This window comes from Mustela lutreola, chromosome 4, assembly GCF_030435805.1.
Source record: "Mustela lutreola isolate mMusLut2 chromosome 4, mMusLut2.pri, whole genome shotgun sequence".
Lineage (NCBI taxonomy): Eukaryota > Metazoa > Chordata > Mammalia > Carnivora > Mustelidae > Mustela > Mustela lutreola.
The window spans coordinates 172,909,353-172,927,733 of record NC_081293.1 but is presented as its reverse complement, the minus strand read 5'-3'; positions in this window follow the sequence as shown (position 1 = coordinate 172,927,733).

Sequence of the window (18,381 nt, the reverse complement as noted above, 5' to 3'; positions counted from 1 at the left end):
GAAGTGCAATTTTAACCAGGTTTGTCTAAATTCAAAGTTCAGGCTCTCAACTACTTCATAAGAGAGCTGCTATATTAAAAGATTTCCCAAATTATTTTCAATTTCTTTGTCATGACATGTTATTTCAATATCCTGCTGAATTTTGCTAATTTGTATTTCTTTTTTTTTTTTTTTTTTTAACAGAGAGAGATCACAAGTAGATGGAGAGGCAGGTGGAGAGAGAGAGAGAGAGAGAGAGAGAAGCAGGCTCCCTGCTAAGCAGAGAGCCCAATAGGGACTCGATCCCAAGACCCTGAGATCATGACCCGAGCCGAAGGAAGCGGCTTTAACCCACTGAGCCACCCAGGTGCCCGCTAATTTGTATTTCTTTAGAAACTTTTTGTATATATTCAAAAGTTATATTCATTTATTTTGTGTGTGAACTCATTTATCTTTGATAGATATTATATCATGGACAAGCTAAAGTCCTACAAATTATTTATTTTCAATTTTTTTTAGTCTGAGAATTTAGAAGGTATTCACCCTGTCTTTATTTCTATGAGATAAATTTTTTTAAATATGTTTATTATGAACATTAAGAATGCAAAAATAGGACTTCCACTACCAGCTAACATGGAATAATGGAGATTAAATGTATCCTTCTGCTTGAAATATACAATAACAACAGTTTTTGGGAAACAATGTTTTTTTAAGACACTGAAGATTAGGCAATAAAGAGAGTGATCTTTGAGAAGCTGGGTGCCTGGGTGGCTCAGTGGGTTAAGCCTCTGTTTTTGACTCAGGTCATGATCCCAGGGTCCTGAAATTGAGCCCCTCACTGGGCTCTCTGCTCAGCAGGGAGCCTGTTTCCTCCTCGCTCTCTACCTGCTTCTCTGCCTACTTGTGATCTCTGTCTAATAAATTAAAAAAAAAAAAAAAAAACGATTTAAGAAGCTGGTAAGGAATGAAGTGAGTGCTGCGGTTTCCCCAACTTGTTTCCTTGAGAGAGTTTCCAGAATATGGTGGAAGGAGAGAGAACCTAAGCAGAACCTGACTTCCATATTTAGAAGAGATAAAGCTCAGAGTATAGGGAGACCAAGGCGGGTGAGTTTGAGAATAATGGAGAAGAGAAAACATGGATAAAGAGCTCAACAGATATGTGAAATATCCCTTTTGAGTATTTAGAAGAGTACTGAGCAACACATTCAAAAGGATTATAATAACTTATATGTTAATAAAAAAATAAAATAAATAAAGCCCACTTTCTATATGTGGTTGTTAAAATAAAGCTTTCTCACTGACCACTCTCCCCTTCATTAAAAAAAAGATTAGAGCAAATGGTACTCATGTCCATAACAAACTGGAAATGGTGCTATTCTCACCAGCCAGATGAGAAAACCCCATAATTCATAGGGGTGTAGTACAGAAAGTCTGGGTGGCTGAGCCTGGGTGGCACAGTGGGTTAAGCCTCTGCCTTCGGCTCAGGTCATGATCTCAGGGTCCTGGAATTGAGCCCTGCTTCCCCACCCCCCACCTCTGCCTGCCTCTCTGCCTACTTGTGATCTCTCTCTTTCTCTATCAAATAAATAAATACATACATCTTAAAAAAAAAGAAAGAAAGAAAGAAAGAAAGAAAGAAAGAAAGAAAGAAAGAAAAGAAAAGAAAGAAAGCCTCACGTCAGTAGTGAGGGATCATTAGCCCTAGAATAAATATGGCTCTACTGGCACCCAAACAATTCACAGAAGTAAGACCCTAGATTATCATACTCTTTCCATGTAATACAATTGTATCCAGAATGAAGCTCAAAAATATTTCATGAAATATAGGGGTGCCTGGATGGCTCAGTGGATTATCTGCCTTTGGCTCAGGTCATGATCTCAGGGTCCTGGGATCAAGCCATACATCAGGCTCTGCTCTGCTGAGGGTCTGTTTCCCACCCACCCCCCTGCCTGCCTCTCTGCCTACTTGTGATCTCTCTCTCTCTGTCAAATAAATAAATAAAATCTTAAAAAAAAAAAAAAAAGAACATTTCATGAAATACAAAAATAACCAGTCTCCAGCAAGGGAAAATTCACTGTCTGACATCCAGTCGAAGACTACCATCATGCTAAAAAACTAGACATTATGATCCATAATGAGAAGAAACATCACTTGGAATGGCTCCAGAACTGACAGAAACATTAGCAGATGAAGATATTAAGAGTAATTACAGTTATATTCTATGTGTTAAAAAAATTAAGTGGAGATAGGAAAGATATTTTTAAAGTAATCAAATCAAACTTTTAGAGATAAAAACGACAAAGCATGACATGAAAAATATGCTGCCTATAATTAACAGCAAATAAGCCATTATGGAAGAAAAGATTAAAGAGTTTCAAGACATAACAATATAAAGTATATGAAAGAAACCTGAGACAGAAAAATAAATTAGAACCAGTGAAAAAGGCATCACTGAGCTGGGACAACATCAAGTGGTCTAATACACATGTAATCAGAGCCCTCAAGCAAGAGGAGCAAAAGACAGATTTGAAGAAACAATGTTAGAAAATTGTCCAAGCTTGATTGTGAAAGCTCCAGGAATATAAGAGGACCTCAACCACAAAAACATGAAGAAAGCTACACCAAGGCACAGTATAATCATTTTGCTCAAAATCAGTGATACATAAGAAATCTTTAAAGCAGCCAGAGGAAAAAATAAAATAAGTAAAGCAGCCAGAGGGAAAAAGTCATGTTATACAGAGGAACAACCATCAAGAAAATGACTGATTTCCTGGAAAAAGCAAAACATGCAATATGGCAGGTGAACAGTATTTTGTACTGAAAGAAAAAAAAAATTTGTCAAATTAGAATTTTCTATCCAGTGAAAATATCTTTCCAATGAAGGTAATACAAAGATTGTTCATACATACAAAAGCTGAAAAGCATTCATCACCACCAGACTATACTATAAGAAATGTTAAAGGTTATTGGAGGGCCTGTCACACAAGTATTATATAAGACATTTTTTCCCTCATTATACAAGGCAAGAAAAAGAAATAAAAAACATGCAGTCTGTCTGTCTTTATTTGAAGACCATATTATTGTCCATGCAGAAAATGCAATAGAATTTACAAAAGCACTACTAGTACTGGTAAGTGATTTTAAGTCAATATGAAAAAATAAACTACTTTCTATACGCCAGCAACTAACAATCAGAAATTGAAATTACACAAGTTACAATTACATTAAAAATCCCCAATACTTAAGGTTGTATCTGGGGGAAAATGTGCAAGACATAAACATTGAAAATTATAAAATATGACTGAGAGAAATTAAAGAGTATTTAACTAAATGAAGACTTAGAACATGCGCCAAGATCAGAATGTTTAATATTCTTAAGATGATAATTCACCCCAAATTGATCTTTGGGTTCAAATTCCAGACACAATCCCAACAGGTGTTTTTGTAGACATTGGCAAGATAATTCTAAAACACACATGAAAATTCAAGGACCTGAAGTACATTTAAAAAGTTGAAAAATAGAGGTGCTTGCGTGGCTCAGTGGGTTAAGCCTCTGCCTTTGGCTCAGGTCATGGTCTCAGGGTCCTGGTATTGAGCCCCACATTGGGCTCTCTGCTCAGCAGGAATCCTGTTTCCCCCTTTCTCTCTGCTTGCCTCTCTGCCTTCTTGTGATCTCTCTCTCTTTCTCTCTGTCAAATAAATAAATGAAGTCTTTTTTTTTTTTTTTAATTTGAAAAATAAGAGCAAAGTTGGAGGAGTTAATACTACTGGATTTCAAGATTGTGTGGTACTGATGTCCAGATAGACAAACAGAGAAATGAAGCAGAATAGAGAATCCAGAAATAAACCTTCTATATATGGGCAACTGGATTTTGACAAAGATGCAAAGGCAATTCAGTGGTAAAAGAATAGTCTTTTCAACAAATAGTACCGGAACAATTAGATATCCATATGCAAAACTAAAACAACAAAACAAAATAAAACCCCAAATTTCTTCCATACTTTGCACGACTAAAAACAATGGTGCAAGACCATTACATGAAGATAAAATGGCATAATCCAACATGAATCACAGGCCTACATGTAAAACTAAAACAATAATACTTCTAAGAAGGAAACATAGAGAATCTTCATGACCTCAGAATAGACAAAGAATTTTTAGGATACCAGAACATAATCTATAAAATAACAAATTGATAAATTTAACTATATCAAAATTAAAAACATTGCTCATTGAAAGACACCATTAGCAGAATAAAAATACAAAGCACTGACTGGGGAAAAATATTTACAAAACATGTATTTATAAAAATCTTGTATCCTGAATCTATAAAAATTCTCAAACCTCAATAATTGGAAACAAATCCCTTGTAAAAAAAATGGGTAAGATATTTGATTGACACTTACATATGGAGAATAAGCACATGAACAAAATGCTAAAACCCATTTTTCATTAGGAAAAAGAACCACAATGTATCATTTTCTAGAAAGGCTAAAATTAAAAGCTTGACAATACTAAGTGTTTATGGGGACACAAAGGAACCGGAACTCTCAGACCCTGGAGGTGCCAATGTAAAATGGCTCAATCCTTTTAGAAGACAGTTTGACAGTTTCTTAAATTGGTAAACATACATCTAACCTTTGGTTCAGCTGTTCCTCTCCTAGGTACTTATTTACTAAAGAAAGAACAAAGCACATTTCTGTACAGAGTCTTATACATGAATGCTTATGGCAGCTTTATCAGCAATAGCCCCAAACTGGAAACAAGCCAAATGTGTCCTTGAACAGGGGAATGGACAAACCACATTAAATCATGTAATAGAATATTACTCAATAATAATAAAAAAAATGAATGGCATATTGGCCCCTGCAACAACATGGATAAGTCTCAAAGTAATGATGTCTAGAGAAAGAAGCTTAACAACAAAAAGGAATGACCTATCGATATATACAACATGGGTCAAAGTCAAAAGAACTATGCTGAGTGAGAGAAATCAAACAATAAATAATGCATATTGCATGATTCCACTTATATCAAACTCTAGAAAATTCAAACTAACCCATAATGACAAAAGCAGATCAGTGGTTGCCTCGAGAAGGAAAGGGAGGGAGAAAAAATTAACACGATCTCGGGTATGATAGGTAATTGAAGATGTATCTCAAACTCTGACCATGTAGAGGTGAGGTCAGGTCCCCACTTGCCTGTTTGGAATTTGGTCTCCTCTTGCCTTGCTCCTACTTGGACGAGATATTCGCAGTCCTGACCGGAGCTTTGCTGATATCCATTCCTCATTAAACATTAGAGTAATTTCCTCATCTCAGTGTCTAGTAGGTAGTACTTTATTAGGACTTGAGAACATTTCTCCTGTTTAGTGTGAGGAAATTTCCCCTGAACAGAGCTGAACACATCAAATGCTGAGCCTGCTCTTAAAGTAGATATATTAGGGCCTTGCAATGATTCAGCTAGCTAAGCAATCAGAGGCAGTATCTCTTTCTTTCTCAGAGATTTCATTCTACTCCAACCCAGGGCATCTCTACTGTGCTCCCAGAGTATATATATATATATATATATATATATATATATATCCTCTTAAAAGAAGTTTTAACAATATAGGCCTGTAAATAATGATCTCTGATTGATCTAGTAAGAAAGATGGAAGGCATCTGTTACTTACTGGAGCGGGAGAAAGTTCCCTTTGTTTTATAATTCATTGTTAGATGCTTGTCAAAGGGCAGGTTCCTGAAACTAGAACATTTAAAGGGAAAAAAAGTTGCATTTTCCAGAATTAAAACTAAGTGTCGGACTATTACCTTTTATGTATTATGGATGAAGTGTGTGAGAATTTAACTGCCCTTGTGTTGTTAAGTTCTTCACACGTGCATAGCTTAAAAACCTATTCCCCTCTGGAAAGCTGTGCTCTGGCAAAATTGGAGGAGAAAATTGCTGTGATGAAGGTATAATGTGTTATTATTCTGCTTAAGGTTCAATATGAATCAATCTGACAATCAGATTTCTAATGATGGTTCCTAGTTCCCTTCTACTTTTCCTAGTTTTCCTTGGAATTCATCTTATTTTCTCTTGCCAAGTTTGAGACCAATTCAGTTCAATTTAGTAAGATTCGTTGAACATCTGCTCTGTAGAACAGGTTGGGCTGGACCCTGGGAAGATCAGAAAAAAAAAAACACAAAACTATAATCCCTGCTTTGAGAAACTCCCAGTGTCATTGGAGAGATCAGACAAATGGACATGGAAGAGTTAACCAGCGCTTGGTACCGTTTCTGGCAGCTGAAGGGACTCATTAACGTGCGAAGAGAATCAACACCGCTGAAAATTTATATGAGGCTAAATGCAGAAGTACGTGGTACAGATATAGGATTTCAGAGAAAGCAAGACATCAAAGCAGGCTGAAGTTTTGGCACATCATGGGAAAATTGTACTCGTGGTGGGGCCGATTTTAATGAGAAAAAAATGAGAAGCATATTTCAGGTTAGGATCATTATGAATAAGCCAGAAAAGACGGGCATTAGCGGAGTGTATGTTCACAGCAGGAAGGAGCCCGTTATGACCAGAGAAGGTAGGGCAGGGTCAGAGAGTGGAGGGCCTCATATGAATTTTGGACTTTATTCGGAGGCCATGGAGAACCCCACGTGGGTTTTTAGCAGCAGGGCTGTATTTTTGAAGTTTACATTTGCATAGCATGCACAAGAGGCTGAAGAAAGCAAACACTTGCAGGCAGAGAGAACTGAATGTAACAGTGTAAGGAACTGGTGATGACAACTTGAAGTACCATGTTGCACCTCGGTTGGCGAGAAAGAAACCAGCCATTGGCGAGAAAGAAACCAGCCATTGGAAGGTAGAAAACAATGAGATGATGACAAGGAAATAAAATTTGATCTCTGATTTGTAAGTCAGAGAGATTCGTCATAATACAGCCCCAGAGACAGAAGGGAAAACCAGAAAGCAGAAATGTTGTAAAGAAGATTTTGTTTTGGACTCAAAGTTTGAGATTATCATGGCAGAGTCAGGACAACACAGGTTTTTGTTTGTTTGTTTGTTTGGTTTTTTTTTTTAAGATTTTATTTATTTATCAGAGAGAGAGAGGGGGAGAGAGCGAGCACAGGCAGACAGAATGGCAGGCAGAGGCAGAGGGAGAAGCAGGCTCCCTGCGGAGCAAGGAGCCCGATGTGGGACTCGATCCCACGACACCGGGATCATGACCTGAGCTGAAGGCAGCTGCTTAACCAACTGAGCCACCCAGGCGACCCACAACACAGATTTTTAAAAGAAAAGCTCAGGTTCGAGATAGATGTTTGAAAACAATTGAATTCTCTTCTGTGAACTCAGCAGCCTTCTGGTTCATTGTTGTCCCGTGTTTCATAGGAAAAAATTCTCGAACTCATTCCTCAGCTTTTCCTTCTTATATGGTTTCAGAGTAGATCATTTAATGAAGGGCCACGTTCTTGATGTTTAGAGGCTATAGTTCTCACTTCCCCCTGCGGCTGCTGGAGTCTGGCCTCTCCCTGGTGGCCTCCCCCTTGGGAGCAGTCCCTTCCGGAAACCTGGTCACCTCCTGGACTTACTTTTGCTTCTTAAAGCTCTAGAATTGTGTATGCTTGTCATTCCCCATATTTCCTTCTTTCCTCTTGAATCCTGACACAAAGCAAATCTGTGTAAAGAGATTGCAGGCACTGACTAGATGGGGCTTCAGTTGTGTGTGTGTTGAGGAAATAGAACTAGTAAAAGGACACCGAGAAGAAATGGTCAGAAAATTGGGAGAAAAATGAACACGTCTTGTAAGAGAAGTCACTTAAGGGAAAATTATGGGATTTTTTTTTTTTTTAATCAGGTAAACAGACAAAGACACTGAGAATAATGTGGAATGTTTCTCAAGGTGAGGGACAATGTGCAAAAATTCAGTTTCAGTGTAATAGCATTCCCACACATTTCATTCCAGGGTCAGTTAGAATTATGCTGCTAAAACAGTGGGCCGACACAACGTTCGATGGCATGGTAAGATATTCAAGATCCCTAGTGCTAGGTTGTCAAAAGACCCAGAGGATTTTCAAAGCACAGGGTTAATACCGAAATCTCTAGTACTGTCCAGGGAACATAAAAGCAAATGCTTCTCTGGTCCTTACTAACTGGACAAGAGGAAAAGCATTTGCCAGATTTGATGATGGCATACTATCAGCCTCAGCTTGAACAACGGTGCAAATGGCGATGCTACTGATTACATTCATGATAATTCAATAATTCTATAAGATCCATCTGTCCTTGGCATAGACTACATAAGCGAATTAATCGGGAGAGGTGACAGAAACACCCACCCTCTACCTTTGAGATTTGATAGTGGCACTAATTTCTGAAATATTATTGGTGATTTTCCACATTTGAAGGGAAAGGCTATTCCAGCTACATTCGTTTGATTGTTGGTCTCACTCTATAGACCAAAGGGTTGAAGTGGGTATACTTCTTGATGTGTCTTTCCCCATTATACAGCCACGCTAGTTAATGATGGCAGGTGCCTTTGGGTAACTCAGAAGATTTATACAGCCTTCTGGTGGTGGGGTGGCAGGCAAATCCCTGAAGGAACCTAGTCCTCCTTCCATCACTTAAAGAACTCGTGTTTACAATCTGGTTCAAGAATGCGGGTTGCATGGGAGCGCCTGGGTGGCTCAGTGGGTTAAAGCCTCCGTCTTCGGCTCAGGTGATGATCCCAGGGTTCTGGGATCGAGCCCCGCATCGGGCTCTTTGCTCATCAGGGAGCCCTCTGTTCTCTCTCCCTGCCTCTCTGCCTACTTGTGATCTCTGTCTGTCAAATAAATAAATAAAAGTCTTTATAAAAAAGAAAAAAAAATAAGGGGGATTGCATGACAAGTTGTGACTCCACTGAGTCAATTAAAATCAAGACCATTCACAAGAATTAAAGATTACATTTTTTTCCCTTAGGATGTAGAGTGTCCAAATATATTTCTTCAAGGAACACGATAATCAGTTAGTACTACCAAAGATCTCTGTGGGCTAAACTCTTTTGATTACTGCCCTCCTGCTGCTGCCCATTTTGATAATCACCTCCAGCTGTCCAGTAAGGCTGAGAGCCAGGGAGCCCTTTTCAGAGGGAGCATCTCTCAACAACATCATGGGCTTGAAATACCTTGAGCTCTTTAGCATGTAAGTCCATTCTTTACCAGTATATTTCTCAATGCACTGGTAAAGGTAGTGTTTTCTGGGGGTACTGCCTTAAGATAGAGTTATTGGGTGGGTGAGTGGGCCACATATGATAAAAACATTCCAAATTCCTGTCCCCCAGCCTTTGAATCTCTTCTACAATAAACCAAAGACATTCTGGTATCTCATTTAATTTGCATACTCACCTATAGAGAACAATTTTTAAAACACAAGTAAACTTTGTAACATATCTAAGGGTAAGGTTTGTGTATGGAAAACCAAGCAGGGAAACGGAATCTGGAAAAACTTCACCTGTAATTTTAAATTCTTCATTTCTTAAAAGTAATCTCTATATCCAAGGTGGAGCTTAAACTCATAACCAAGAGTCCCTTGCCACAAACCGAGGCAGCCAGGTGCCTATTTAATTTTGTTTGACGTTAAGAAAAAATTGTGGTCAGACATGTCTAATATAAAATTGCAGCTTTAACAAGTCAGCGGCATAAATCACATTTCACAATGTTGTGCCACCAACACCAGTATCTATTTCTAACATTTTCATCAACCCAAACAGAAACTCTGTACTCACGAGGCACTACAAAACAATTTCAAGAGGAAATTAGAATGAAAAAAAAAAAAAAATCACAGTTTATAGAGGGATGACTGGTACATGGTAATAAAAGGATCTAGTTACAAGAAACGAACGAGGGGTGCCTGGGCAACTCGGTTGGTTGAATGTCTGCCTTCTGCTAGGGTGGTGACCTGGGGGTCCTGGGACTGAGGCGTGAGGAGGACTCCCTGCTCAGTATGGAGTCTCCCTCTCCCTCTGTCCTTCCCCCTGCTTGTGCGCGCACTCTCTCTGCTCTCTCTGTCTCTCAAATAAATATATAAAATCCTAAAATAAGCTTCCACGGGCTTCACTCTCCCGGGTACTCTGGTGCCTACTCTGGCTCTGTTGCTTTTCCAGTTTCTACTGGAAGTTTGTTTCTTCCTCCCGACGATGATGCAGAATTAGAAGACAGAGGCTATGGGACTTAAAAGCTTACTTGGAAAAAGCTATAAGATGAAAAACAGAAAGAGTAGTTGGTATCCTACTTTTCAGGGGAGGAAACAGAGAGGTGGAGAGGAGGTTGGTGGGCTGCTAGCTGCTGGGTCTGTATGTGACCTCCACCCCAAGGGGCTACAGTTTGTGTGTGGCTTTTTTCCCCCTTAACTTTATTGGGGGGGGGTTCATTTTTTATTTGAGAGAGAGAGGGTGAGAGTGAGAAGGGCAGGCAGAGGGGTGGGGGAAGAGGAAGAAGCAGACTCCCTCCTGAGCCAGCGCTGGCCTAGGGCTCGATCACTGGATTGTGGCCTGAACCAAAGTAGGGTTCTTGGCCAACTGAGCCACCCAGGTACCCCTCTCTTTTCCCCCTTAATGTTAAAAAGTTTAATTCTTGAACAGCGAAGTAAAGTTATCTTGATCCTGTCTACCATTTTTTGTTTGTTTTGTTTTAACCAACCTCATTACTCTTTGGAGCAACTTTGGATCATGGTAATATTTGACTTAGTCAAACAGTAAGTACAAAGTTTGTTCAAACCTGCAGCTTATAAATTAATACTACAAGAAAGAGAAGACTCACAACATACGCCTTAATGGCTTAAAAAATCCACCCAGTATCTCCTTGTCTCACTGTATTTTAAAACATTTTCTCTGCTCTGTCCTACTGTTTTAGAGAATTAAAAAATATATTAATAATCATAAAAAATAATAGAACAATCTGAAGCAAATAAGTCAAAATATTAACATTTGTTTCTTCTTAGGGGTAAGAATGTACTGTGTGTTTATTTTCCCTACTTTACAGTATTTTCAAAATATTTCATATTAAAAATATTTTAACATCTCAAACAATTGAGATGAAGCCAACAGTTGTGAGCAAATATGTTTGTTGTACAGATCACATTGCAAAACAATTTGCTGAAGTTCAGAAAAGTGATTCTTAAAATAAAAGCCCTTAAAAAGAATCGACTATAAACAAATTAACTTCTGAGAAGACAAAGACAAAAATAGATGAAATTTATGTTCTAACTTGAAATTTTTTATGAAGAGATGCCAATTCTGCATGTTTCTTTGACTAGTTATGTAGGTCAATCTCATCATTATGATGGTTTTATTCATTCACTCCTGGGGACCAGGAGTTTCCCCTACAAATGTTGTTCTCCTTTATATTAAAGACAAGGAAAGGAGAAAGCTAAAAGAAAAAAAAAATCAAGTCTGATGCCACAGTTCTCTCTTTTTTTTTTTTTTTTTAAAGATTTTATTTATTTATTTGACAGAGAGAAATCACAAGTAGATGGAGAGGCAGGCAGAGAGAGAGGGAGAGGAGGAAGCAGGCTCCCTGCTGAGCAGAGAGCCCGATTCGGGACTCGATCCCAGGACCCCGAGATCATGACCCGAGCCAAAGGCAGCGGCTTAACCCACTGAGCCACCCAGGCGCCCTGCCATGGTTCTCTTAATACCTAACTAAGAGCACAAATATTTTGTTTATACACATTTCATCTATATGTAAGGATTTTTCAAAGTATGGGTTTAATTTATAAATGAACCTTAATATGGTTAACTGTTTCAAGTTGACTGCTGTGATTAGCAGGATATTTTTTAGTGATTTCAACTCAGAGGAGAACCCGAAGCTAAAAATGCTAGCTACCCTGACCTGGAATCTACAACAATCCCCTGAGATTTTCTGTGTTTTTTTTCCCAGATAAAATAGCTTATACCAAGACTTATCAACGAGGAGAAGGAACAAGCTCCTAATAATCACTTATAAAACTAAAACAGAAGAACAGCTGAATCAGATGTTTAGAGCTATATGGGGACACAAGTAGAAATGTGTGCTTTGAAGCAAAATGTGCTGAGCTCATACACTATATGAACAATTTGAAAGAGGAACATTCAAGGTCACCTGAATAAATGCATTATATCCTCAAACAAATCAGTGACCTTTATCCACTATTCCCATCAAATATACCAGTAGTAGAGGGTGCAGACAGGATGGCCTGTGTGATCAACCTAAAGCCTTTTCATTAAAAGGGCTTTTCCCATATGTTATTTTATTTAACCCTTTCATCCATCTGTGAAGTGGGCAGATCTTCATTTTAGAGATGCATACATTGAGGCTCAAAAGGCTGGATGCAAGGGCGCCTGGGTGACTCAGTAGGTTAAGTGTCTGCCTTCCCCTTAGATCATGATCCCAGAGTCCTGGGATCAAGCCCCACATGGGGCTCCCTGCTCACTGGGGAGTTTGCTTCTGCTTCTCCCTCTGCCTCTCCCCCTGCTCATGCATGCTTTCTCTCTCTCTGTCTCTCCCAAATAAATAGATAAAATCTTTTTTTTTTTTAAAGCCTGGATAACATTTCCAAGTCCTCACCGACAGGTGCAGGGAGAGCCTGAGCTTCTATGCTTCCTTTATATCTCACTGACTCTTCATTCTCCTTACTCTCTGTATGTCCTCTTGGTCTTGCCCTTCCAATTTCAGGGAGACTTGGGGGCGGTGGAGGCTTTTAAGTAATTCGTTTTGGAAATACTTTGCAAAACCCATTGCGTGTTGAAGCTAACCTCTACAGATTGTGTTTTATTACCAGGAATACTAATGGAGTTAGACAGTTCTTTGACCAAAGTGGCTGACTATGGAGAATGTTCACCAAACAGGGGTCCATGCCACGAGGTCTCACTTCTTTGTGGAGAAGAGATATAAATTCTGTGTCTCTCTCAAACACATTTAACATACTTGATTTTTTCCCCCTTAGGAGTAAAGTAACAAAAATATTAGAGGGGATACTTATTAGACATAGTTACAGAACACTTGTCATCTCTAATATGCTGATGAATTAATTATCTATTGCTTCTTCACATCTTACCCCAAAACTCGGTGGCTTGAAACAACAGACGATTGTTCTCTCATCGTTTCTGAAAGCTGCTTGGTGGAGTGGTTCTGGCTCAGGGTCTGCTGTGAAGACACGGGATGAGGCTGCCGTCATGACTGGAGGTGTGACTAGGGATGAAGGATCTACTTGGTTCACTCATACATCTGGCAAGTTGATGCCAGCTCTGCGTGGGTCACCCCACAACCTAGCAGCCAGCTTCCTCGGCGTTGGTGATCCAAGAGAAAGTGAGAAAAAGCCAGAGAGATCACCCAAGAGAAAAGCTGCCGTCTTTTTATAATCTAATCTTGAAGTGATAGCCCATCACCATCGCCAGATTCAATTCATTGGAAGTGATTCATTAATTGCAGCCCATGCACAAGGGGAGGGAAAGTCAGCCCCACTTTTTGGAGGAAGGACTATAAAAGAATTCATGGACAAATCTTCAAATCACCACAATGCCTCGCCCCAATTCTTAGCTCTTGTAGGAGAAAGCACATAAAAATAGATTTATTTCTTTTCAGCTGGTTCATATGCTAGTAAAACTGATAAAAACTCTCTTGCTATTTCCCATCCTTCAGTGATAGTTCCTTCCATTTTCTTTGGTGCCTCTCCTCTGTTTGCCTGAAAACGCTTGAGTGTCCCAGCTGTTCACAGTTTCTTCTCTATGTACACGCTCACCTACTAACATCCGCTAGAGTCATGCTTTGCCCGCCATCTTTATTCTCACAATTCTCACAATTCTTGTATTTGTCTTCAGTCTTAACCTCTCCTCACAATTCAAGTTTTATGTAGGCAGCTGCTCCTTGACCTCTCCATGAAGATCGCGCACACTGAGATGGACCACAGCTAAGAGAACCCTGAGCCCCTGCTTCTCTCCTGGGTTTCTCTTTCTTGGTAAGTCCACTCAGCTGTCTAAGCTCTTAGTTGTCTTATGTCTAGTCCCCCAGCTGGTCCTGTCAGTACTTCCTTCATGAGCTTTCCTGAACGCAACAGACTTTCTTCCTTCCCTGTTGATTGTGGCTGCTCCAGCTCTAGTTCGAGCTACTTGTCTTCCCGTCTGGACTGCTCCCACTGCCTCCTACTGGTTGTTTTGTCTCGTTTTGTTACTTCTTCTCTGGTCCTTGTAAGTATTCTCCATAGCCACGGTGCCAGTTTGAAACGGAAATCAGTTCCTGTTACTCTTCTGTTTAAAACTCTTTGTGGCTTTCTATTTCACTTAGAATAATAAATCCAAACTCTTTGCTTCGACGTAGAGTTTTGTGCATATCCTTGTCCCTGCCCACTAGCCAGCCACACTGATCACACACACACACACACACACACACACACCACACCCCCCCCACACACACTTTCTCTCTCACATATAATACACAATTTGGGTGGGGGGAGCCTAGTTGGAATTTAAATCTTATTTCAATTAGAACACATGGTTTGAGTAGTAAATATGGGAAATAATTGAACAGAAGACCCAAGGTCAGGAGTATCATTATAAAAGTGAAGGAGATGATCTACTTGTGCATGTTCCATCAAAAAAGCCCCCCCCCCCCAAACCAAACCAAACCAAACATGATGAGGAGGATTGGGATCAATAAGCTGGGCACACCAGTAAGTAGGGCGCTCTAATTTAGTGAACAGTAGGCTGATAAATAAAGATGGTAATATAAGTGCTATTACTAAAGGTATATTCCAAGTTAAAAAAAAAATGCACAGTACTTGGGTATATTAACACATGCTGGCTGCACATGTGTATTTGCATTTATGTATTTATTTGACAGAGAAAGCGAGAGAGCCCAGGCAGGGGGAGCAGCAGAGGGAGAGGGCAAAGCAGGCTCTCTGCTGAGCAGGGAGCCCAATGTGGGACTCGATCCCAGTACCCTGGGATCATGACCTGAGCCAAAGGCAGATGCCTAACCACCTGAGACACTCAGGCGCTCCACGTATCTGCATTGTGTGTGTGTGTGTGTGTGTGTGCGCGCGTGCGCACGCACGCGCGTATGCTGTGTGGGTGTGTATAATGTACATACAGCTCCATGTGTTAGTATGTACCTTAGTATATGCATGTGTGTGTCTGGGCGGGGGGCTTGTGTGTGTATCTTGGTTTGTCTCTGTGTGAGCAGGACCATCCTGATTGATAAGCAGACTGGGCAAATCAGCTTCCTTGAGAATACTCAGGGGCCACAGATATCTTCTCCCTCAAAGAGAATATTTCTCCAGAGATTCATTAAGTGGTCTCTTTTCAATTGCAAATATCCTGGGAGCTGCATCCATCATCTGTATCTTCCTCTGAGTTATTGCAATTAGACTGTGTTCCTCCCAGCACAGCCTGAACAACAGTCAGAGATAGGAATGAATGCAAGGGGCTCAGAGAAGGAAACCCAGGGGACTGTGCTGTGCACACAACACTGGTTACTCCTGTATCTAACTGCTTACTTACAGACCAAAGCCAGAGGTCCCTGGATGTTAAGCTTCCAGGATTTGGACTCAATACCTGGAGTTCAATTCCAAGTTTACAACTTATTTGCTGGGCGACCTATGTATATTATGTAACATTTCTGTGCCTCTGCTTTATAAACTAGAGAAGCTGGATATACATTTTATAAGGGCTAATGATTAATGAAGTAATACATTTAAAGCACTTAAAAACCGTGTCTGACATAGAGTCAGCATTTAATAAACATTTACTAATGCTTTTTCATTTTGTTATTATGTCCGCCCTGCTCTTGGACGATTCATGGACATGTTCCAGCAGAACTCATCATTCAAGTTCCAGCAGAACTTGTCATTTCGGCAAATGACACTTTCCTCCTCTCACCGACTCGAATCAGAAATTGACAGATCTCCTAGAATCTCCTGGTGCTGCTCTCAATCATTACCAGGTCTCCCAGACTTTAACTCTAAAATGTTGCCTAGGTCCTCCACTCCTCTCAGGGGCCTACCTCAGTCATACCTTGTCACTCACTTGAGTTACTGAAAAGGTTTTCAGGTTGGTCTCTCAGCCTCCTTTCATGCCTTTTTTCCAACTCATTCTTCCACATAAAGCAACTACAGCGATCTTTTAAAAGCATACGTTGGATCATGTCACTCCCTTGCTCAAAATTCTTCACAGTTTCCCATTGGGCTGAGGACAAAGTGGAAGGAAGGTTCTGTAAGTTCATACCTCTGGCTTCTGCTGCCATCCCGTCTCTCACTCAACAGGGCCCAAGCTTCGGGCCTCCTCACAGGTTTTCAGATGGCCCAAGAGCTTTTCTATCTTGGGGATTGCAATTTTGTTTCCAGGATGTGTGTCTCTCCCTTTTGGATAATTCCCACATCTCCTTTGGGTCCCGTAAGTGTCACTTCCTCACAGAGAACTTTTCAGAACTTCGAATCTTAACTGAGGTCCTTTCTGTTATTTCCTGTTGTGCCACTTACCACGGGTGTACATTCTCTCTGTTGATTTGCTGCGTGGTCAGTCTTCTCAACCAGATGCGAGCACTGTCCTGACGGGGATCGTGTTTGCCACTTTGGTGATGAAAACACAAGCACAGAAGTAGAAGCAAGTCACAAGATGTTCCTAAACTTCTCGCCTTTAAGAGATGAAATCCAGAGTTGTGGGCTGGACTCAGATTTAGTACTATTTAATATTACTGTTGACAAAATGGGAGACTGTTAGAGGCAGAAATGCATGGGCTCTGAATTCAACCTGGAGCTGAATTCCGTCTTAATCATTTACCAGCCCCCTAGCCCTGGGCAAGTTGTTTAACTTCCTTTGACCTAAGATTCCTCACTTGGCAAATAGTTATCCTCATACCAGCTCGGAGGTTGTTACAGAGAAATTGGAAGGAAGTGAATGGCTTGGCTTGTGCTGATTGCTTAATGAATAAATGTTAGCTGTCATTTTCACTGATAGACCTTTGTTTTGGCACTTCACTAGGAAAGCGAAAAAAATAGCAGTGAAGAATGATAAATGATTGATTCCTTTAAAATATCCAGAAAAATCTGGCCCCAAATCAGATAGAGGCCTGAATTAACAGGGAATGGAAGGGAAAAATTAAAACCCATGAATTTCACTGAAGTCAGACAGATTGGTTCTTCACACTCCCAGGACAAAGGTTCATGCGCTTCCCAGGCCTGGAGCTCTTTCTTCTGCAGGTCTCACACAACTTTTCCTAGAGGCCTTTCCTTGAACACCATATGAAGCTTTCCCTCTGCTCACCTTCCCTCCTCAACACTGTATCTGCTGAGCTGAACACCATATATGCTTTTTCCTAGAACACATCTCACTATGAACTTAGTTTGCTTAATTATATTTCTACCTGTTTTGGGTCCAAGTCAACAAGTAGACTATGAATCCTGAAGCGTAGCAGAACCCACCACCCCAAAATCTGACTGTAGGCGGTCAGGACTTGCTACTCCCAGCTACTCGGCTTTGGTATGTTGATGACTTTGAGCTGCAGGCGTTTGAACAGTAGCAAATGACCGGGGGGGGGCACTCTTCCTCTGAATTCCCCTTACCTGCCTACCCCCTTCAGACAAACTTCGTCACAAATGATGATACCTGGGTGGCTCAGTGGGTTAAAGCCTCTGACCTTGGCTCAGGTCATGATCCCAGGGTCCTGGGATCGAGCCCCATGTCGGGCTCTCTGCTCAACAGGGAGTTTGCTTCCTCCTCTCTCTCTGCCTGCCTCTCTGCCTACCTGTGATCTCTGTCTGTCAAATAAATAAATAAAATCTTAAAAAAAAATAAATTAAATTAAAAACAAATGATGATACCTTCAGGCTATTCTTCCTTCCTCAAATCATTTACTTTCATCTGCTAAGAGGCCTCCATTACCTTTCCTCTTTCCCCACTGAGGTGATGTCTGTTCCTGAAGTCTAGGCCACCCCAGATGGTTATTCACTTTCTTTGTGTCTCGCCCATGTGTGTATGAGGCATACTCACAAATGAATGTGTCTATTTTTCTCGTCTTAACCTGTGCTTGGTTACAGGGGGTCTCAGCTAAGAACTCAGAAAGTAGAGGGAAAATGATCTTTCCTCCCCTAAAACACCAACAAGGGCAGGACCTTGTCGTCCCTTTAGCCCAGCGCCCAGCACAGTGCCTGGAATGTACAATGTGCTCACACGGAAAGTCAATGAGTAGAATGGCGACCTCCTTCAGGTTACTTTTAAGTAAAGCAGCAGATAGATTTCTTTATCAGGAATAGGTGACCTCCACAGTCCGAGCTTCACTGTGCAACTACCCCCCGCCCCTTGCAGTACTATTTTTGTCATAGCTGAAGTGTAATGCAAGACCATTTCTTAAAACAAAATCTCTCGCTAGTAGATCTCTTGACATTTGTTTAATTTTAAGCT